This window comes from Larus michahellis, chromosome 1 (assembly GCF_964199755.1).
Source record: "Larus michahellis chromosome 1, bLarMic1.1, whole genome shotgun sequence".
In the NCBI taxonomy this organism is placed as follows: Eukaryota; Metazoa; Chordata; class Aves; order Charadriiformes; family Laridae; genus Larus; species Larus michahellis.
The window spans coordinates 211,858,396-211,880,267 of NC_133896.1; the positions used below are offsets into that span (position 1 = coordinate 211,858,396).

Genomic DNA, 21,872 nt, shown 5'->3' on the forward strand with positions numbered 1-21,872 from the left:
GCCTCAAAGACGGGAAAAACCACTGCTGGGTACCGACCTTCTCTCTCCACAAGCTACAGAGGGGAGGACAGCGTGCCTGGCTCACGGTACCCTCCCACCTCATGAATCCTGATGTTCAGCAAGATGAAGCCCAGCCTGCTGGACAACCCACCCACTCCAGCAGCACGCAGGATGGCACTTCTCTCCATATAGCTTAGTATTGACTCCGGCTAGAAAAACTGAGCCCTGGGTCACTTGAGGGCAGCTAAATGTTTTCCAAAAAATGGACATAATTAAAAGCATAGCTGTGCAAGAATGTGAGGAAAGCAAAGGTGGGAAATTACAGTGTGTTTCTGACTGCTCCTGTGTATTTTGCTACGCTGAGATTAAAGGGCAGGTCACTTCCCTGCCAGCTCTGAGAGAGAGGGATATGTATTTACCAAGGCACTTACACAGAGCGAGTTACAGCTGGGAATGTAACGCACTACCAGTCACCACCTTGGTTTACCCTCTGAAAGCCTGAAAAGTTACCTGACACTTAGAAACTGCAACGCACACATTTGCCAGCCCTGCGCTCCCTTCTCCTGCATCCTCCTTCACCGTCCGCTGAGCTCATTTGCACAGACTTGTACTCTTCTTAAACTGGAAACTCCTCCGGTCTGGGAGCGCATCCCTCTCCTCTGAGCGTGGCGTGACTAACACGACCAGTAACAGTGCCCAGACACAAACTAAAGTGCAACCCAAAGGACATCTCCACACCGGACCTGCAGGGTGACATGAGACTGAACGCCCGGGCAGCAGGGCAGGAGGCAGCTCTTCGGCAAAAGCTGAGCAGAGATGCTGCTACCGGGCCCTGTGGAGGGACAGGGTGTTTCAGTTAGGGCTACAGCCCATGCTTCAGACCTGGCCCCCTTCCCTCTGGTTTGGTATATGGCTAGTAGGGTGTTTGCAGCAGCCTGCCATCGCAAGCCTGAAACAGTCCAAAATGGATCCTTGCTGTTCTCCTCTAATGCAACAGCGTTATCGTTATCATTTATAAATGAAAGCGATCAGGCAGCAGTTCAATACTATAGATTTTTTTTAATTTTTTTTCTTAATTTCCCAGGACCAAGATTTTACATATTCTATTTCAGCTAAAGCTCTGACTCATTCCCTGTCCTGGGCATCCGTACTGCAGCAGATGAGATATCAAACACTGCAGCACCTAAGCACCTTGAGGCTAGAGTCTGAACTTGAACCTGGCTGCTTTCTTCTCCTAAAGCTATTTCCAAAGCAGCTTAACAAGTGGGAACTTTTAAATGCATTTAATTTTTTGTATCCTCCCCAACTCTGCCTCCCTTCAAAAATATGATCCTTTACAAAAACCTCTAGGGATCCCATCTTTTGATTTATTGGAATAATACTGTAGTGCAAAAGTACAGTGTCAGAGTTTGGGGATATGAAAAATGATACAACTTCTGTTCCACTGACTCTCCCTTTCCTGTAATAAACTACTATTGCACTACCCAAAGATAATAAGACAGTTTTTCTCCTGCTTTTCAAAATCTTTAGTATCCATCCACAAAAACTGAAATAGAGACCTCTTTTTATTACTGTTGTTTGGCATTTTTCACACTAGCACAAAACTTGATGAATTCCAAAGCATTTCTTAGGTTTCATTACTCAAGCTGCCATTAGCATGATTGCGATCATCACATAAACTAATTATTTATTTATTTAAGCTAGATCGGGACCAGTTATTGCACTCATTACAGTCAATCTCTAAGGCAGCAAGGTTGCTACTGCCTGGACCCAACAAAGACGTAAAATAAGTGAAGCAAGGACCACCATGAATGGCAGGGAAGGCAATTTTTGTTACGACCTGACAGTACTGGGTTTACTTAGGGACCGTGTTTAACCAAGGAACAGTTTATTAAGTCTATGTTCAAAGATACAGAAATTCATTTTCTAGTAACAACTTCATTGCAATCTGTGGTTCTTTACCATTTCAGAATAGGTAGTAATCAGATTCTAAATAACCTATCCAACAAAAGTACTCTAGACTGTGGCCTCCCTCTCATGAAATTCTACTTTGATGGCTTACAGAAAGCTGTGATAAAGTCTCATCTTTTCCCCTCCCTGGTTTTGACACAAACTAAGATTTCTCATGTTGGGGTTCAAAACGAAGCTATCCTGTTTAGTATTTAGAAAATGGGAGCCTCTGTTCAGATGCCAAATCTGCAACATTAGCATCTTCTCTTGCTTTCCCTGTCACACACACCCGACTTACAGGCTGCTTGTCCGGGTCCTTAACAACCTGTCCATGCATGTCCATACATACCTGTGCAGCTGGACTGGCTTTGTCTGGGAATAAGAGTTTGATTCCACTGAAAACAAAAATATTCCCCTCTTCCCAGAAAAAGCAAGCCAGGCATTGGCCCAGCTCAGAGAACAGCCCAACAGAACAAGAGACATCAAGTGCACGTGATGGGCTGAATCTACCTGAGAAGGCTTACAGGCACAAGAAAATTAAGCAAGCCGAAAAAGTTCAACCTTCGAGTTCTTAGTACATGGGTACTTACAATTTCAATGAAGTGTACAACATGTAGGATGTATTAACTTCCTTTTTCTCTCTAAAAACGACCTGCCAGTCTGATAAAACCAGCAGTGTTTGTATTCAGTTCTATCTTTCAGCACATAAAAGGTGGCAAAATGGGGAAAAAACCAAACCAAACCAAACCCAAGACGTAACAGACTGCCCTTCTCTTTGCAAAATCCCACAGAACTCCCTCCAGGCCACAGAGACAGTGGTTTGTGCAGCCAGTGCCTCCCAACACTGAGGGCCCCTGGCCCATGGCTCACAGGGGAGACCCTCTAACGCTCTTTCTGGTCTCTGTATGGAGGCATGGGTTCCCAACCCTGGAAGTGTTCAAGGCCAGGCTGGATGGGGCTTTGAGCAACCTGGTCTAGTGGGAGGTGTCCCTGCCCATAGCAGGGGGGTTGGAAGTAGGTGATCTTTAAGGTGCTTCCTAACTCTAACCATTTTGTGATTCTAGATTCAAGAAGCTGCAAACCAAAGCAATGCCTGGGCCATGACTGAAGGAGCACCGTGCTGCTTTCCAGGTGCAGCTTGTTTGGTGCTGCTGCCCAAATGTCAGGGAAGGTCAGGGTACACAGCTTTGTCTCCCTGCAGAAATGCTTCTACCTTATGGCACCAGTGTTTCACAGAGGAACCAACTGGAAGGCAGTGATGGCTCAGAAATGAAAAACCTCACCGTCTACATTTAAGATCTAATCCCATAGACCCTACTACCCAAAATTACTACTGGCTTTGACATATCATGCATAAAGTGCAGGAGCTCCTGGTGGGAACAGAAAGCACTGAGTTCAGAGCAGAGATACAGGGTGACCCCTATCCAGGGGCTTTATGCTCTTTCCTTCTGTTGGGTGATTTCAGCCTGGAGGCTCGCAACATCACTTCTGTGGGGAAAGGTCATTGCCAAGTGGTAGCTAAGCAACAGCTGAAGAGTTGTGGCAGTCAGAAAAAGCCACAATGTTTTGTTTTGTTTAAGTTAACTTTTTAAGAAGTGATGGACAGTCCTCAGAACAGCCAGTGACATTCCCCACAGGAAGCCACTTAAGGTAATTTCTTTTTATTTCTTAAGTAGTTTGCACATTTGAGCCAAATGAAGCTAGGAACAAATCTGGAAAAATACTGAATAAACATAGAAGAGTTAAAACATAGAAGAGTTACTTGAATTTGTCCCTGATCATGTTTTGTATTACATCAAAAATTCCAGCTTCCAAAAGGCAATACTAGGAGGCCAGTGCTGTTGCTCGGAGGAGAGCCTGATCTGCGCTCCCTTCTGTGCCACTTTGCGGTCCCCATCTGCTGCGGCCAGGACAAGGAAAAACACAGTCTGTCCACTGCTCTTCTCCACCCTGCTTAGCTCCAACCCCTGAAGAATGAACGCAGATCTCAGTTACAGCTGCACATCCAAGGGTTTGCCAAATATTCCTCTGATTATCTGGGTAACAACTGCACTAACCCAGTCTTTGAGACTTTGGGCTTGCTAAAGCCTCCAGCTGTACAATGACCGAAGGTAACTGCCATGCAGTTTCTTAATCATTTTCATCCTTTATTTCCCCTTCCAATGAACACCCCAAACTCTGTGTTATGGGGTTGGGTTACCATTTCATTTGCTCTCCTACCAACCCTTAGATCTCTGACTACCACAGCTTTAAAAGGAGGAGCAGGGGATGTCCACACACCACGCAACATCACTGCTGAAATGCAGGTGCCGATAAGCTGTCAGTGCCTCTAGGCCTGGAAGGCCTTAAATCAGTATCCTGAAGTGCTTTCTGCAATTCAAGGAGCTAGATACTGAGCACACACTTCAGCAGCCAAAAATTTAAACGCTCTTGTGCTTCATCTGTGCTTTGACTCATCCACCTGAAGCATTTACTCTTTGGCGCATGGGCAGTCTGAACAGTCTGCGCAACACCTGGTGCTCAGTCGTACAAAAAACCTCTGGGCTCTGCTGAAATATTAATAGCGATGGCAAGGAAGTCAACAAAACCTTCCAGCATCTCTTCCCCAGTCAACTCCCATGCCAGACAAACAGACATGAAGGAAAGGGGTGAGAAACTCATCCTGGCTGGTTGGATCCTTGGTGCCTTCAGCTCTCAACACAGCCATACAGTAGACATACAAACAAAGGCCGACACAGCAGTCAGTGACCTACTTTCCCTCCCTCGCACGGGGTACTGTGCCATTGTGAAACTGCCACTGAATTTCAGCTTCATAACGATGATGAGAGGGATTTCAAGCACACTGTATGGCTAACGGTGCGACGGCAGCCACTGCTCCAGCATCCATGCCTTCTGCCGGGGAGCCTCTGCCGTGCTGGGCTCCGGCTGCCGCATGGGGCAGCAGCACAGCCCTGCGGGGCAGCGGGCTCACACAGCAACCCACCCACATCCCCAGAATTGCTATTTCCCCCTCCTTCCCCTCAATATCTGCCTTGACACCTACCGCTAAGTGACTACACTGAAGTTTCTTCCCCATCCTCTCTGGATTTAAAGGCCTTTATGTTGCTGAGAACACTGCTGCCTCCCTGCTGCCTCGCACTGACCATGCCATTAATCATAGAATCATAGGGCTGGAAGGCACCTCTGGAGATCATCTAGTCCAACCCCCCTGCCAGAACAGGTTGCACAGGAACGCGTCCAGGCGGGTTTGGAATGTCTCCAGAGACGGAGACTCCACCATCTCTCTGGGCAGCCTGTGCCAGGGCTCTGCCACCCTCAAAGTAAAGAAGTTCCTCCTCATGTTTAGGTGGAACTTCCTATGCTCAAGTTTGTGCCCATTACCTCTTGTCCTGTCACTGGGCACCACTGAAAAGAGCCTGGCCCCATCCTCCTGACACCCACCCTTTCAGTATTTATAAGTGTTGATAAGGTCCCCCCTCAGCCATCTTTTTTCCAGACTGAAGAGACCCAAATCCCTCAGCCTTTCTTCATAAGAGAGCTGTCCGAGTCCGCTCATCATCTTGGTAGCCCTTTGCTGCACCCTCTCCAGCAGTTCCCTGTGCTTCTTGAACCGGGGAGCCCAGAACTGGACACAGTACTCCAGGTGCAGCCTCACCAAGGCAGAGTAAAGGGGGAGGATGACCTCCCTCCACCTGCTGGCCACACTCTTCTTGATGCACCCCAGGATGCTACTGGCCTTGTTGGCCACAAGGGCCCATGGCTGGCTCATGGTCATCCTGTTGTCCACCAGGACTCCCAGGTCTCTTTCCACAGAGCTGCTCTCCAGCAGGTCAGCCCCCAACCTGGACTGATGCATGGGGTTATTCCTCCCCAGGTGCCGCACCCTACACTTGCCCTTATTGAATTTCATAAGGTTCCTCTCCACCCAAATCTCCAGCCTGTCCAGGTCTCTCTGTATGGTGGCACAGCCTTCTGGTGTGTCAGCCACCCCCCCCAGCTTTGTGTCACCATCAAACCTGCTGAGGATGCACTCTATCCCTTCATCCAGGTCATTGATGAATATATTGAAGAGGACTGGACCCAGCACTGACCCCTGGGGAGCACCACTCGTCACTGACCTCCAACTAGACTTAATGCATCAACCAGGCAAAGCATCATGATCCAGCTGCAGCCACTGGTGTGTGTTGCTTATAGCGGTTCTGCAGAAGGCAGCCCAGTCAGACAAACTCAGAGATAAACAACTATTTGATCAATTTACTTTAAGTAGGAAACATTGGTGCTCAGCACAGCTCTGAAATGACCTAACGGGTGCCCAAGTGTGGATCTGGGAGCCTAACTTCAGGCACATGAGTTTTACAAGGTTGGCTTAGAGCCCACATATGGATCCCAAAATCAGCCGTGCAGCATCTGCAGCACACAAGAGCTCACACTGGGCAGCTGAGTCTCCTCCATACACCAAGAGGCTGGACCTTCACAGGAGCTTCACTGCCAGCTGTGCCCATATCACCTCCAAGCAGGACATTTTCGGGCAGTTATTGAGTGGTGCTATCCCAGTGAGGCATGCTCCAGACCAGAGAGTCTAGAGGCTAAAGAGGGTGAGCTCAGCCCGTTTGCACAGACGTGCCCCTGCTGCAACCATTGTCAGCAGCTTCTACATAGCAAAAATGCCTCTCCATTGTCTGGGCAGGTTTGAACCCAGGCTCAAGGAGACCTGGCCATTGCAGATCCCAACTCTTGTTCGCCTGTGCGAAGGATGAGCTGGCCGGACAGCCTTTCCTTAGGGCTGATGACAGGGTTTCCCTGCATTACCATTTCCCACTTATTGTTGCAGCCCTAGGGAAACTTTCAAGTCTATACTGGTTAAAAACATCCTACTAGGTAACTTTAATTGTGATCTTCAAATGGGGGTCTATTATGTTAACTCCAAGGCAAGCCTCACCCAGTACCTCCATACAATATAATGTTAGATGAAAGGGGAATAATGAAGGAAGTCCTCCCAATCTTACAAGAACAGATTGATCCCCAGCTGTTTTTCTTTTCCCTCCTATGATTACAGAATAAGAAATAGCCGTAACTGCCACCAAACATTGCCCTGCACTACCCTGGTCAAAATGCACTAAAAGGTATTTTAATGTTTTGATAATTTGATACCTACTGAGGTTAGCAGAGTCCCCTGGAGCACTCCTCCTTTTTCTGCAAAGGGACTCATTGCGCAATACCATCTTGGTATTGCACAGTCCTTTTCTTAAAAAAAACACTATGCTATTAACGTAATTAGCTGATTAATCTTTCAGCCTCACTTAGCATTAAATAATCACCTGGATGCAGAATACTTTCTCCTCAAAGAGAGTGCACCTCAAGTGTTTATCCAGCACACTAATGCAAGGGATACCACCAGCAGTCCAACTGGTGGTCAAGAAGGAAAGCAAACAGTACTGCTGAGCACACTAGGGACAAGCAGGTATTGAAAAATACATCAAAGCCAAAACCACAATACTCATCCCTTTATACTTACCACCTCCTCAGGATGAGACAATTCCCATTTTCGAACTATAAAAGAACTTTAAAGGAATATGCTGAAAATACACACAGAGGAGTGATTCAAGTGTCTCACAGAACTTAAGGTCAAGAGCACGCTGCTTGACTCACCAGTTCAGGCCATGAGCCAGTTCAGGCCAAATGGCTCCTGGATCCGGCCCACCGTCTCTAACTGAGCTCCAGCACCTCTCCCAGAGAAGCACCCTGTTGTGAAAGCAGGTGCCAGCCATGCATCACTTTTCTGGCTGAGTTCTTCCCCATAGTTAATTGCCCTCACTGTGAAAAGAAAAATTCAAGTATTTCCTTCAGTTCTGCTTTCCAGTACACCGGGTCTCGTTACACCTCCACCTGATAGACTGAAGTACCACCTAGTTTCAGTAATCCTCTCCCTATGCAGGTACAAACAGCCCACGAACAAATACCTTTTTCATTATTACTTTCACTTCCTCCCATCTGAGAGTGGGCTGTAGGGGTTTTTTTTTTCCAGATTCTCTGAAAAACAACGCCTACTTTCTGGCTTGCAAAAATTACAGGGTTTGGTCATCAGGTGAAATTTCCTTAAGCTCGCAATTTTCGTTTAAGTTGCCTCCTCCAAAGCTTTTGTTTTCAAATCACTTGCTCATAAATGGTGTAAATGATATGAGATGCCAAGACCCTCGTCCCATTTTCCCTGCAATGGGACATGCGCAGCGATCAGAAGGATATGGAGCAATACGCAAACAAGTGAGCAATGCCTGCTACTTGTCTTTAATAAAATGCTGTGGGTTTATGTGTCTTCAAAGAAGCAAAACCTCCCAAACCTCCACCGAAAGATTTACCTGAACCAATGCTCAGAATGAAGGCCCTGCTGCAATGTTTTAAAACTTACTGTGAAGCTGTTAAAAAAAAAAAAAAAAAAACCGCCACCAAAACACAAGACAGCTAGAAAGCATGCACGTTAATTCTGCAAACTTCATTAAGAAAGGATAGTTCACGATAATTATTGCCAGTAATATACTACCAGTGTACTAGCACTTTCTGCTGTTCTCCACTCCCGGGTGAGGCTACAACGTAACCCAAATGGCTCTTGTAACCTTAAAGCAATCCCACTTTCCACTTTTAACAGGCCCTTAAGAAGACAGTATTTCAGACAGGAAAGCTCATCTTGTTTCTCCTTTCACTTCAACCAAGTGTCAAGGAACAAAATGAAGTGGTACTTAAGTATCCTGCCACCAGGACAGGCACCTCAGAGCATCCAGAGCACCCACACGCCTCTCCCCACGCCCTGAGAATATGACACCATCAATTACTAATCATATTTAGCTCATGTAATTAATTTAGCTACATACATAGGCCAGTGGCATTATCTTCAGAGCAGAGTTTCCCCTCTGTCACTCATATAGGGGAAGAAAAAAAAAATAATAATCCAAATTAATTTTATTATTGCGTTTACAAAGTAACATGCACCAGAACAAAAAAAGTTTTAGTGACACTCAAACAACAATCTGCCTCCCCATTTGCAGCACTTCAGGCAAAACACACAAACAAACAAAATCGCATTCTCCATCTCGTCTCTGGCTTTTGTTGTTGTTGTTAAGTTCCAGCAAAATCCCTTCAGGCATATTAGAATGCTGCAAGGGCATAATTAAACCTTCAATGACCCTGAAGGATATTACCTTTCACAACAGGAACGGGAAAGACAGTCCTATACTTCTCCAAGGACCAGATCTGCTAAGTGTAACACTTATCGCTCCCTGACTTGAGCTTTCATTTTGTAAATGTGTAACTAATGGTGATTAATACTAAACACACAAGATGTAATGGAAACCTTCGTATGCCAGCAACACTGGGACACTGGGGATCCCAAAAGGATCACCAAGGCGTGTTACCACGCATACACCTCTCATATTCCCTGCAGAACTCTCCTGAGGTTGACAGAAGCGCCCTCTCCCCTATGAGAGATAACTTCCTACCCTTCTCCAAAACGGTGCATGGCTCCAAGACAGTGTCGCAGTGTCAGTGCTTTGGTCTGTGTAGTTAGCGTTGCACTGATTTACAGACTCAATCTGGAGGCTTTTCCCTGATTTCTTCTCTACATTTCTAATCAGCTAGGGTGGATGGTCTCACCAGGTTCATGGTGCTTTCCTTCATCCCAAGGAACCTGCCGGACACCTCTTGCATCCAGCCAAAAATCCATCCTCCTGGACACCAGAAATGAAAAAATATAAACTAAAGCCAACCTACTATGGCTCTTCCCATAGGCTGATCTATGAACTCATAAAACTTGAGAACTCAATCAATAGGTAATGAAGTAAAACAGCAACGATGGGAGGCCGCTCAGCTGATGGCCGTTCCTTACAAGTCTGTGCTGAAAAGATCCAGTTCACTTATTCAGAAGAGCTCTCACCCCCCGACCAACGTTGACTGATGTACAATGTAAACATGTAGTCTGGTGGCCAAGCTTCAAGCTCTTTTTTATTTTAATCACTTCCTTGGTTGTTTTTTTGTTTTAACTGAATTCCTGAATCGTGATCTCTCTGCGCATTAGTAAATTCCATCTTGATTTATCAAGACTCAGGCTTCAGCCAGCATATTTAATATCTATGCCTATTTGTTACCATTACTAGCACCGAAATCCTTGTAGCCCTACGCGCTTATTGTCAGATTAGTTTAGTCAACATGGTGGATATAATGAGGCACAATGCACTTCAGGGTCATCTTAACATTAGAGAGAGCCTCTGCTCCATGTAATCACTGCAGCGCACAGGCATATCTGCGACAGCACTTGAATGAAGGAAGATCTAAAGGCTGGAACTCGACATATCCCAGCAGATGTCATCTACCTTGACTTGAGCAAGGCTTTTGACACTGTCTCTCATAATATCCTCCTTAGGAAACTGAGGAAGTGTGGACTAGATGAGGGGACAGTGAGGTGGATTGAGAGCTGGCTGCGTGACAGGACTCAGAGGGTCGTCATTAATGGAGCAGGGTCGAGTTGGAGGCCTCTAACCAGTGGTGTCCCCCAGGGTCAATACTTGGACCAGTATTGTTTAACGTATTCATCAAGGACCTGGACGAGGGGAGAGAGTGTATGCTCAGCAAGTTCGCTGATGATACCAAACTGGGGGGGGTGGCTGAGACCCCAGAGGGCCGTGCTGCCATCCAGCGTGAGCCAGACAGGCTGGGGAGCTGGGCAGAGAAGAACCTAATGAGCTTCAACAAGGACAAGGGCAGGGTCCTGCAGCTGGGGAGGGAGAATGTCAGGCAGCAGTATAGGTTAGGGGTGGAACTGCTGGAAAGCAGCTCTGAAGAAAAGGATCTGGGGGTCTTGGTAGACAGTAAATTATCCATGAGCCAACAATGTGCCCTTGTCGCCAAGAAGGCCAATGGAATCCTGGGCTGCATAGGGAAGAGTGTGGCCAGCAGGTCAAGGGAGGTCATTCTCCCCCTCTGCTCTGCACTGGTGAGGCCACAACTGGAATACTGTGTCCAGCTCTGGGCTCCCCAGTTCAAGAGAGACAGGGAACTACTGGAGAGAGTCCAGTGTAGGGCAACAAAGATGACTGAGGGACTGGAGCATCTCCCTTACGAGGAAAGGCTGAGAGAGCTGGGACTCTTTAGCCCGGAGAAGAGAAGGCTGCAGGGAGACCTTATTAATGTTTACAAGTATCTAAAGGGTGGGCTGAAGGAGGATGGAGACAGACTCTTTTCAGTGGTTGCCAGTAAGAGGACGAGGGGTAAAGGGCACAAGCTGGAACATAGGAAGTTCCGATCAAACATGAGGAAACACTTCTTTACGGTGAGGGTGACAGAGCGCTGGAACAGGCTGCCCAGGGAGGTTGTGGAGTCTCCTTCTCTGGAGACTTTCAAGACCCGCCTGGATGCAGTCCTGAGTAATGTGCTCTGGGCAATCCTGCTTTAGCAGTGGAGTTGGACTAGATGATCTCTAGAGGTCCCTTCCAACTCTGAAAAATTCCGTGATTCTGTGATATCCCCAGCTTCCATTTATACTATCAACACAATCATCTGGTCATCCGTCCTTTTCTTTGACGGCTGTTATATCTGCAATTAAAATCTGAATCAGTGGGGGCTATTTTAAGAACAAAGAAGGTATTTCAGCTTGGTGGAGCGCTCCAAGATTGGGTAGGATATGCTACAATCAGCATTCCATCTCATTAGAACAGCTTTGCTGTGGACTATTCGTTCTGAAAGCGTTCTGCAACTGTATACACACAACACACGAGCCACTCAGCACCGGCGTTTGCTGAAATCCAGCCAGCTTCGTGCTGCCCTTGCACACGAAGGAACTTGCACGACAGCCCTTTGGGGTCAGAGGAACAATTTGAGGGAGGTAGCATGATTCCTCGCTGGGGACTGGGAATGGTAATACCCTCCTCTCTTGCATGAAGCATCACAGAAACATCGGCCCAGCGACCAGACGTGGTCAGGAATTTGGTCCGTGCTGCACCCAGGAGGTACCATTTGAAGTGCTCTTCCTTCTCCCTCTTCTCCGGGGCAGCAACAGCTGCTGCTTTCTTCTTCCAAAGCCCTACACAGCACACTGAAACCCCATTAAAAACCAAATCCCTATCACTAACCAAATTCCCTATTGGAATAAAAACAGAGGTGGCAAGACAACGGATTTTAGAGATACTTAAGAACCATACTTCAACTGGATCCTGAGAGCTTAAAATTCAGGATTTTAGACCCTAAAAGCACATCTGCACTGCAGAGGGAACCCTGAACAGATCCACAGATGGGGATGTAGCATGGGGCAGATGTGCCCATCTCTCTGCTCTGAGCACATCTCAGAGGTGAGGCAAGGAGGGATTCAGCACAGGAGATGCTGCCCACCTTGATTTGAAAGGAGGCATGGAGCCACGTTGCTCACACACCAAGGCACGTTGTAAATTCAGCCATTTCTGAAGGCATGCCTGTATATGTCAGGACTCAAATATGCACACGAGATGTCCAATACAACTGGTTTTAAATGCTACGGTATCTTTTGTCTGTAAAGATACTTACCAAGTGTGGAAAAAAGAAATTCTAGATCTCCAGAAAGAATCATCATCTTGCTTGGAAATGCTTTTAAAATGGCATTTAGAAGAATACGCTTTCAAGAAGGGTGAAAATAGGTAGGTCCCGTGCACTGCAGGAGTTTGGTGCAGCTCAGGAAAAAAATAAAAAAAGTTAGGCTTTGCTTCTCTCAGGTTGGATATCCAAGATGATTAGAGAATCCAAGTCACTATTTGTATTTATTTCCCTATTCTACCTGTTCAGAGAGATGTGTTCTCATAAGGCCAGACACAAACTCCCTACCACAGTGCCAGATTAAGGCAGAGAGATTTTTATTTTTTTATGGTTTATAAAAGGGAAACCCCCCCCCCCAAAAAAAAAAACCAAACACAAGAAAACTTGGATTCTTCTCTCATTTAGTGTTTCAGCTCCTTTCATTTATTTTTCCAGCTTCCCTTTGCTAAGATTTATTTTAACAATATCCAGTTATTAAATGCAGTAGATAGCATGAGACTAGAGATAAGTCTGCAAAACATGACAGCAAAGCAAATTAAAATAGTGGAAGCTGTCAGTGCACACCTAACCCCTGCGTAATGCCAAACGCCTGTTCTGCTGCAATGGTACACTGCTGAAGAATTAGATACAAGCACATCCCAACGGGATTTATCATAGTGAATTTGGTTTAATACATGGCTACCTTTCAACTCGTCTTTATTGCATTTTCTCCTAAAAAAAAAAAATTCCAACTTCCTTAGCAATGGATATATTGAATGGATATATAATGGATCAGTATCAAATAAATTTCTGTTTTGCCAGGAAAGAATAAAAAAATGTGAAGCACCACACTGCATTAAGATACAGACGTCTCTTTCTCCTTGCATAGCAAGCTATCACCTAATTAACAGACGCATACAAAAGTATCAGCTTCCCAAGCACTGGGACATGGTGGCATCTTGGACGCATCTTGGAAGCTAAAAGAGATCCATGCCCTTCTGCACCAACCATGATGTGCTACCCTAAAGCTCCTAACATGTCAGTAGACATCTCTGTTTAGGCAACCCAACTCCAGCCTTCATGCCTATTTAAGCATCGCAGTGCTCAGTGAGCATTGCACCAGTTGGCTTTGGGCCTCAGTCATTTGCGTGCTCTCCAAAAAGAGCCCATGGATGCTGCCAGCACAGTGGATACTAGTCAGAAGCTTTCTAAAGGAGCCGAGATGGAACAGGAACACAGACTGCATCCAGACACTCTCAGAATGACAGACAGCTGATCAGATAACTCCTTAACCCAAAGGAAAATAAAATACTCATGAATTTTCATACTGCGTGAAGTCATTACAAAGAGCAAGGTTGTGAGTACGTGGTCTCTGCCAGCGTGGGTGTACTGTTTGGGTCCCTGTATTTGGCACCATCTACTGCACCCATCACTTATCTTCTAGGAAGAGATTAAAAACTGAAGCTCTGAGGACAGGCTTTGACTAGATTAGCTCAAAAATTCTCTTTTGCTTGCAGATCACACCAATTAAGCACAGAGCAAAGAGAAATGTACTGACTTGGGATGTGGACAGCCCAAATTCAGGCCCCTGCACCACTTGATTCAAAGTAACTGGGATAAGAAAATGTGTTTGAGTCCAAAAAGGTATCTTAATTGCAGTACCCTGACGCTTCCGATTTCACGGAAAGGAAGGAAAGCAGAGCGCGTTCAGACTGGTACAGAGTAAAGTCAGATTTCAATCTCTGCAAGTTACCGAAAGCACAACTGCATTTCTCCAGTCAGCTCGACGCTTCCCAGCAGAGTTAGCACAGATAAAAGCACCTGGGACTAACTCAGTCTTGCCAAGTTGCCAACAGTCGCGTTGCCCATATGTCTCTATAACCTTCCTTGGCTTCCTTTGCCTTTAGTGTCCCTGTGTGAAAAGTCACAAGGACTTTTTCATTGCTGGGTCAAGCACTTCTCTGATTCTTTGCCAGCACATCAGGAAATTCATCCACTTTTTCAGGTACCCAGGGAAAAATGCAGGAAATCTCTGGAGACCTTATTGGTACTCAGCTGGATTTTGCCTGAGTCTTCGCTGGAAGTGGGAGGGATCCCAGCTTCAGTGAAAGCAGAATATGGGCTCTGAGCCATCTCCAGTACAGCCAGCCTGAAAACATCGCCGCACGCAAGCAGGGGTTTTCTGCGTGGGCACAAGAGAAGTGAGACCCAGGATTACGAGCAAGCAGAAGGCAGCACATACTCTGCAGATTAGGCACGTTACCAGTGAGCTGGGCCAACCCTGCTGCTTCTCACTGGTCATGGAGAAGCAGCTCGGGCTTGGTTAGCACAAGCAGTACCGCTGTGCTTCTCGGTTACATCCTGACCTCGCAGCTCAGGACAAGACCCCGAAGCCAGAAAATGCAGCCCTTGTCTCTGCAGCAGCAGTAGCTTAATCACAGCAGCGCTCTCACTTGCGGGAGAATAATAAATCAGCACAGGAGATGCAACATTCGCCATCAGAAAGCAAGGCCATCAGTCTATTCATCTATCTGTTCATGGGCAGCTCCTCAAGTAAAACATCAGGAATCTTGTTTAAAGAATGAAAACACCGAGAAACAGAAGTGATTTGTTCGGTTGTTTTTTTTTCCTAAAAGATATCTTTACTTGATGTCAGGCAAATGTTATCCGATGCCCTGCCTCCCGGAGCAGCCTTCTCACCTCCAGTCATATCCCCTCAGGTGGTGGGATCCTGCTTAAAAGTGAGGAATTAAGGTCACAGTGCCAATGTGTAATATGTTGGCAACAAACCAAGCACCATAACAGAGAATGCATAATGTAAAATGAAGAAAGACTTTTTTTGCATTACATTGTCTCAGGTTTAAAATTACAAGGTTTTATTCTTAATGATGGTATGGGTAAAGTGATTTGCCTGAACAGCCTGTGTATGGTACCCCTTTACATGGAGGCTTTGAGCACCCTGCTTCACTGCTCCATTACCCTCTGGAGGTAAAAAGAAAAAAAAAAAAAGCTATTAATAAGTCATACACAGAGTATATTCAGGATGCAGAGGCATCACACTACACCTTCAGAGACACAAGTTCATAGTCCCCCAAAAGCCGTCTCCTGTCAGTCCATCTACAGCGATAACCACACCACGCTCTACATTTCGTCAGATTCAGAAATTTGTGCTTTAACCACGCTTCAGCAACGGACTAGTGAAGTTCAGGTGTTTCTGAGACCTTTGGGTGCCCCATGAAAACAGCAGCCAGCACTTACTTACTCACAGACAACATGTATTCGTTTGTCTTCGGCAAGAGGAGAGGTGCCGGGCACTCCTGGCAAAATTCACCACAGTCTCCATATCTGCCATAGTCTCCTCTGCTGGCCTCAGATTCTCACACAGAAAGGAAATAGTTAACTCTCTTGCATTTGTTCTTGACAAGCATTTTGGACTACATTTTGCTACTGCACGCAATAGCCGACCTCTCCTCATCTCATTAAGGCTGTACTGATGTGCGACGCAGTCACAAAATACAATTTCACTCCCAAGCCCTGCTTTATTCTCATTCAATGCTATGCCAAGCTCAAATTTAAGAAGGTCACAACGCTTTCTTCAGCACAAACAGAAGTGAAGAACAACTTAAAAACAAACGACAAACCCAAAATGTTATGGCACTTTTCCTCTCTCGAGTCTAGCACTGTACAGTAACAAAAACTCTGGAACATTTCCACAATGAAAATATGTAAATTAATTACTCTTATGCTGATTGATGCAAGTGATTTTGGTTGAGAACAATGCAAGTCACCCACAGTTTACAAAACAATATGTCAATAACATGAGCTAGACCTGCTGAAGAAAATATTTGTTGTAGCCTAGAGCTATTTTTGCACATGCGTAACCTTGAGTTACAGTTTTTGGAAAAAAAAAAAAATAAAATACCACTTCCACATTCTGATCAGCAACTAGTAAGTTGAGACTTGCTTTTCCTCAAGTACCGAGGAATCTATTAATGTATCAGACAAAAAAATAAAACACCAAAGGAGGTTACAGAGAGCACATTATCATCCTTCATGATCCCAGCAAATGAGAAGTGCCAAAATTGAAAAATTTACAGAAAAAGCTTTTTTATCAAGAAAGTAAAAATGCTTCAAGGCGTCAAGTGTTACTCTCTCAGCATGTTTTCTCCTCCTCCAACCCCCCCCCCCAGCATATTTGCATGAAGGAAAAAAAAAATAACCTTTATAAACAAAACATCATGACAAATAAAGCTTTGCTGTGCATCATGCCTTTAAAGCACTTCATAGCACCTTCTGGAAGGGCCAGAACTGCTCCAGCCCAACCCACATCTACCCCCCCGGCTGAGCAACAGGATACAAGCCACGCTGGGGAGGGCAAGAGGAACCCATCAGAGGTGTTGGCAGAAAAAGGATTCAGGGCTGGAGATGATCAGCCAGCTGTGGTTAAAGTCTTTTCATGTTGTTTCAGGTGCGACATATCTATAACTATCCATAAGATGCCAACGGTCAGGACCTGCAGGTACATCACCTCCTGAGATACGGGTAGGACAAGCTGGACCTTCACACGGAGGAGCCCAGCTTGGGGCATGCAGGTCTTGAAACCACAACACAGCGATCCCATAACAATTAAGGGGTTTGCTGGTTTGCTCTTTTTAAGACTTCGGCAAACTAAAATGAGTCATAAGTACCAGAAAGCTTCAAATATGCAAATATACACTGCAAAGAATCAAAACATTTACCCGACACCTGCTTGCTGGAGGATTTAACTCAGTCAACAAAATTCTCGGGTAACTCCCTGCTGAGTACCCAGCTTTTTGTCACCGTCTCAGCTTCTGGGAATGAAGGTTCTGGGATTTCTGTCAGAAAACTGTCTCCCAGTCCTATCTATTTCTTGTGTTAACTTTCAAGAGCGAGATGGGAGAAAACTGTGAAGTTTCACATTCCTCTCCAATCCAAGTTGCTGGAGAAAGCTCACTTCGTCACCTCCTCCCTCCTTTCAGAGCTTTTCCTGAGACAAGAGCTATAGGAAATCTTATTTTGTTCACTCCCTTGAACTTGCAGCATCCTGTATTACAACCTCTCTCGGGAATAACTCTGGCATCGCTCAGTGGTGTGTGCTGCTCCCCGAACGGGCACCAGCCACGAAGGGGAGCGGGGGGACAACAGCCACCCCCACCAGCCACAAAGCTCCCAGTATCAGCTGCAGAACAGACCGTGGGTCCTGCTAACTTCCCTCTGCAGCTGCTAGGAAAAGTATTTCAGCTGCTGATCTGCATTACATTAAGTTGTTGCCCTAGAAACATAAGTGATATTACAAATTCAAGCTTAAAAAAAAAAACAAAAACAAAAAAAAAAACCCTGTATTTCGCAAAAACTTTGTGCTTCTCGCTATACCTTTCCCCCTCCCCTCTACTTCTTAAAAGGCCTAAAACCCAATAAATGCAAATAAAATCATGGAAACACATGAAAAAGCCTTCCAATTACAGACAGGGAGCAATTTCCAAGCACTAATAATACCTGCATCTTATTGGTCATCATATTGAGATCTAGCAAACTAAAACCGTTTTTGCAATGGGGTCACATTATTCAAGTCCAATTAACGGTGGATGTAAAACTGAAATGAGATAAACACCACTTTAGCTAGCAGTCTTATTGAGTCTGTGACATTACCAAAGATCAAAAGAAGCATCTTAAGCAAGCTATTCTCACTGCAAAATAAATAAATACATTTTAATGAGAAGGAAAATATCCTGTGCGTCAAGAATTAGCAACTTGAATGTGGAACAAGTCTGCCTGACTGTAATGGAAAACAGACCTTAAAAATATCAGATTAACTAGAAGCTTGCAACAACAGCTCACCCTATCACTTCCTAAAGCTCAAAATACATAAAGAAATGTAAACTAATATATATTCTATTTCTGCGGGATACATATTTTTTTCTACTCACCTCCTCATAGATGGATATTACTTCTGCATAGGTGTATTATCTCTCTGTATTTCTATTTCCAGAAAGTAATGAAAAAATTGTATTAATCTGCGGCCAACTCAGAAACAGGAAAAAAAAGAGTCCCAAAAGTCACCTCTCTGCCTCCTTAGCGAACTTAGACCGGATATCAGATCAGAATGAAGATGCTAAATCAGAAAATGCAACATTTTTAAAAGGCACATGTGATGACTTTTATAAAGGAGGGAAAGCAAAGAGAAAAATCTTCAATCTCTTAAGAAAAAAAAAAAAGTCTTGAAAAATTAATTCCAAAGATGACTGACTAAGATCACAGCTTATGGGATGTATCTTTACTGTACAAAAAGCAAGACAGAAAAAAACCCAATCAAAATACATTTTGGAGTTCTTTTCACCCACTGACTTGCTAAAGCTACAAAAGGCAAAACCAGGCAGAAATCACAGAAAGGAAGGAAGACTTCTACCCAACTGCAGCCTGGGCTCGCGTTACAAATACCCATACTACACCAAAACAAGATCCACACCAAAGCGTGTAACGTAATTATTCTTCATCCATTGAGCTGATGATGACTCCTCCTGAAGTGACATACTGTTCTAGAGCTGCGCTATAAAACTAATGATATTACGGACTCCAGTTTTGCTTGCTTCATTTTCATGAACGTGCCAACATACACGGCATGTAGTATTTTCCCCTTTCTATTTTAGGCTGAGATTTTACAGTAAAGCTAAAATTTCTCTCAGACAGTTTCATCTCATACCAGAGATTTTCTTAGGCCAGTTTTTCACTTGTCTTTGTGCACTACCACCTAAAGCCGATGTTTTCGCACAAACATCCTTTAATGCTTACAACAGGGAAATAAAAACCTGATGCAGGAGTACGTAGCCTAAAGAAGCAAATGCCATGTGAGATTAGGGATGTTTCCAGCTGGATGCTGCTACCCCAGGTTGAACACAAAGCACCAATGAAGATGGGGCGGGGGAAGAAAAAGAAAAAGGCAGATCCTTTTTATTGTAAATTCATTACAACCAACAAAGCCACCGAGAAATACAAATACGAACGCTCCCAAATATCAAGGTTATTTTGAGAGACAGTTGTGCGATGAGGTAGTTCTAAAATCCCCCGTATGACAGGCTGCAGGAAAAAGATCCTACGGCAGAGACAAGCTGCCACACTGCTCCAGGGGCAACGGAGCCGCATCCACACCTCTAATCATTTCTTTAATGTATAACTTGCATTCGTTTATCCCAACAATTCTATGGATTCAGTCAATAACTTGAAGAAGACTGAACTTGTCTTTTAGTCACAGTCATTTGGTGGGTGGACTTTCATTACTCCTGCCACTGATGCCACGATACAGCTGTGCATTAAATGAAGAACGATTTCTTGTCTGAAACTACCCGCTCCAAAATATAATCCTGTAATACACCAAGAAATTATTTTACTATGTCACACCCCCTTAGTACTCCATAACTAGTTTTACATACCTCTGGAAGGCTCTAGAAATTGCTTGTGCAACATCCTTAGCCTGCAAAATAACAGGATGACTCAGTTAATTTATTTACATTTTCTGTAATTTGGCATTTGAGCCCACAGAGACATTACTTTGTTGTCATCTCCACTCAAATTCTGCCTTGTTAGCGTCTAGAGAAATCAATGCCATGAAGCACTTCATTTTTATAACTTCATCTTCTTTCAACCTAGGGCTTCATTAACGTGAAAACTAAACAGGTACACAGCTCGCTCTCTCTCCACGCGTTAAGGAAATTTATACAGATGTAAAAAGAGAAAAATTAGATGAGGATGCTTGCTAATTCCGTGCATGCACACACATATTTTTTATTAAAGCGTCCCATTCGAGTTCATGAAAGCTCTTTAAACGGGAGAAAAACAGGTTTTGATGGGCAACAACCATCTCTTTCTTGTCATTTCTTTTCCCCCTTGTTCCCTAAAGAACGGAAAAAAGTATCAGAAGAGTTGAGAAATGGGAGAAATGCACTCTAAAGTTTTAAAATGTTTCTACACAATTCCATTTGGGTGAAAATCCTTTTCTGTCAAAACCAAAGCAACCAAAGAAAAATAAGTAAAAATGTAGAGGTTCCAAAGCATTTTCAAAAAATGGATTCCAACTCAGGATTTCTCACCATATTTCCCACGGAAACAGCAGATTGGGCTCCCCAGGGTGCTGACAAGTCTCCTCCTGCAGCTTTGTATCCACCAGTCAGCCCCAGAGCACTCCTGTCTGACCAGTACCAACGCATATCCCACCCGCTGCTGTCACCTCACCAACATCCCCCCTCTGTGCAGTAACAGTTCAGTTCTTCCAGTTGTTTCAAGTTTCCTACATTGAACTACCACTATTATAATTCCTCATTTGATAAGAATTAGTTTGCATAAAGATAGGTTTGAAATTTTTCGTCCTAAAAATAAAAGGATGGTTAATACTAATAGATTTGATTCTTATTTATATTGACTTGTCCATATTCTGATCCATTAATTATTCTCCCCTTCCATTAGCCCTAGGATGTTTCCAAAAAAGCTAAGCTATACGGTCACACACCCCCCAGCAACCCTTTCCTACACTACCTTATGTGATCCCCAGATATACCATGATGATCGCTGGCTTCTTTCAAGCACTTAAAACCTCCAGCGCCAGAACTTCATTCATAACTACATCACAGCTAAATAATGAGATTTCCCAGTGCAAAATGGAAGCACAAGAATGCTCCCATTTTGCCCTGCCAAACCCCAGTCCCTCTTTCAGTGACCTCCTCATTATGTGCAAAATAATTGGACTCTTACCCTCATGTTCATCGGGGAGAGGGAATTGGTGTCGTCACTTGCTCATCACGCAAACAGCTTTCAGCAGGTCCTGAATCAGGGCACCCCAATCCCTGCGCACGCCCCGTGACCGCAGCCCCGTGCAGGGGGGTCCCGCGGTCCCTCCACCACCCAGGCAGCGGCACAGTTTGCCTTGCACAGGACACACAGAGAGATGGTGCCTCGCACCGAGGTCAGCAATCACATGTGCGAGAGAATAATCTTGCACGGCCTCAATTAATCTGCTTTAGCCCCTCCATCCATAAAACCCCAAGACAATGGGTTTGGCTACCTCTGCATGGGAATGCAGGGCTGACACCAGCTTTATCTTCATTTCCAAAATCAGAATATAAGATGCTTTCTACAATTTTGACTAGGTATCCAATACTCTTTGCTTTACACCACCAACCCCAGATTAAATCACCGCCTCTGCTTCAGCACCTTTCTTCCAACCTCACTGTGTGGGAACTGTAAGTCTGTCCAGGGTCTTTCTCAGCTCGCTGACCTACTTACTACCACAAAGACAGGCATTAACAGAATTTGCTTTCTCTTTTAATTTCTGCTATATTTTCCTTTCTAATTGCTGCTTCCCAACTACAGACTCTGCAAGTTAA

General features: G+C 44.8%; 1 protein-coding gene across 9 annotated transcripts in view; it reads right to left on the reverse strand.

Moving 5' to 3' along the window:
- The window catches only part of FAT3 (FAT atypical cadherin 3), a 427,575-nt gene that overhangs the window by 391,279 nt on the left and 14,424 nt on the right, over positions 1-21,872 (reverse strand). The window contains exon 2 of one of the 9 annotated variants that reach the window (XM_074571511.1): positions 7,600-7,764. The exons of the other annotated variants lie outside the window; for them this stretch is intronic. The gene's annotated coding sequence lies outside the window, so the exon portion shown is untranslated. The remainder of the gene's footprint in view (positions 1-7,599; positions 7,765-21,872) is intronic. 9 annotated transcript variants of the gene reach the window in all.